This window comes from Rattus norvegicus, chromosome 11 (genome assembly GCF_036323735.1).
Source record: "Rattus norvegicus strain BN/NHsdMcwi chromosome 11, GRCr8, whole genome shotgun sequence".
Lineage (NCBI taxonomy): Eukaryota > Metazoa > Chordata > Mammalia > Rodentia > Muridae > Rattus > Rattus norvegicus.
In genome coordinates, this window is record NC_086029.1 from 918,895 (window position 1) to 920,706 (window position 1,812).

The window sequence follows — 1,812 nt, forward strand, 5'->3', positions numbered from 1 at the left end:
GGGAGAGCGGGCGAGAATGGGAGCGGGAGCGGCTGAGCGAGCAGGAAGAAGCCACGAGGAGGGTGGCCGGCGAGCGGCACTGGTGGACGGGGAGGACAAGGCCCTCACAGACCCACCGGGCGTGGAGGACCGCCGTACGCCGCCCACATCTGAACTTCCGGAGACGGATGGCCGAGGGGAGAGGCCCTGCGAGCAGAGTCCCAGCGGCGCAACGCCCCCCCCCCCCCATGCAGCGAAACCGCAGGGGGGGGGGGCGGCAATTGATCCTCAAGCAACTCCCAGAAAGGTGTAGCCCCAGGAGGAACTCAGGGCCGCAAGTGCGTTCAAAGTGTCCATGATCAATGTGTCCTGCAATTCACATTAATTCTCGCAGCTAGCTGCGTTCTTCATCAACACACGAGCCAAGTGATTTACCACTAAGAGTCGTATCGGTATCTGGGGTGTGAGCGAACTCATATGGGTGCTAAAAACGGCACCAGCTCACCCGTCCGCCCCTGCTGCATGGGAAGAGAGGGGACAAGGCGAGGCAGCTCCACCTCAGGCCAGCCAGCGGGAAACTAAAGGATACATGTGAAATGAAAAAAAAAAAAAAAAAAAAAAAAAAAAAAAAAGACAGGGTCGGCAACGGAAAGGCAGGACACATGGGACATGGGACGCCACCAACCCAGCACCCGGCGGCGGCCGGCCAATGGGCGGGCAAGTCGGGCGCTTGGGCTGGGACCCCACGGGCGCCCAGAGGGGGCTCCAGACACGGACCCCCGACCGCCACCTCTGGAAGCGCAGGCAGCCGGAGGGGGCCCGCTGAGTCTGAGGGAGCACCAGGTGGGGGGAAGAACCGGGAAGCCCTCCCACGGACGACCTACGGACTGTAGGGCGATCCCCCCCCCCCCCCCCGGTTTTAAACCTCCATGCTGGAACAGGTCAGGTAGGTACCGGACAAGAGCGGGGCGGCCACGAAGGCCCAGACGGCGGGGTGGGTGCGTGAGCCCACCCGTGGCACAGGCACCCCCCGCACGCGACAGAGCCACCCCAGCACCGTCAGAGCGGGAGAGCTGTGGCGGAGGGGCAGCAGGTGCCATGAGGAGAGCGAGCGCGTCCCGGCCACCGCCCGGGAAGAGATCATGTACCGCCCCCGGTGCACACGAGATGAGATTACGGAGCCGGTCCAGAGAGAGGCAGAATGACCTCAGTCCTCCGAGGGCCTTGGCTGGCTTTCGGGCAAGGGAGGTGCAGGCGGTGGCGGCGGAGGCAGCAGTGGCAGAGGCGGAGGCGGAGGCAGGCGCACGGAGGCGAGGACGGAAGCAGAGGAGGGAGGGAGAGAGAGCGAACAGAGGAGGTCCCTGGACAGACCAGACCCGACCCCCCACCGCACTGCTCTGTAACGTCCCCCGCCTTTCCCGAAACGCTCACTTGGCCGACCGGCCGCAGCGCGCGCCAAGAAGGCGACTGGGACCCAGGGACGCGCCTCCTGGTGAGAGGAGGGACTCACATGGGCCTGAGAAAGGACCGGACACCCCCTCGGCCTTCTCCGTTAATGATCCTTCTGCTGGTTCACGGAAACCTCGTTACGACTTTTACTTCCTCTAGATAGTCAAGTTCGACCGTCTTCTCAGCGCTCCGCCATGGCCGTGCGCCTACCCTGGCGGGGCCGATCCAAGGGCCTCACTAAACCATCCAATCGGCAGTAGGGAAGGGCGGTGTGTACAAAGGGCAGGGACTTAACCAACGCAAGCTTATGACCCGCACTTACTGGGAATTCCTCGTTCATTGGGAATAATTGCAATCCCTGATCTCCATCACAAATGAGGTACA

The 1,812-nt window shown here is 63.2% G+C and overlaps 1 non-coding gene across 1 annotated transcript; it reads right to left on the minus strand.

Moving 5' to 3' along the window:
• Window positions 1-272: 272 nt before the first annotated feature.
• Window positions 273-425, minus strand: LOC120099629 (5.8S ribosomal RNA). Its single transcript, XR_005498749.2, has one exon. It is a non-coding gene; the product is annotated as a 5.8S ribosomal RNA (ribosomal RNA).
• Window positions 426-1,812: the final 1,387 nt, after the last annotated feature.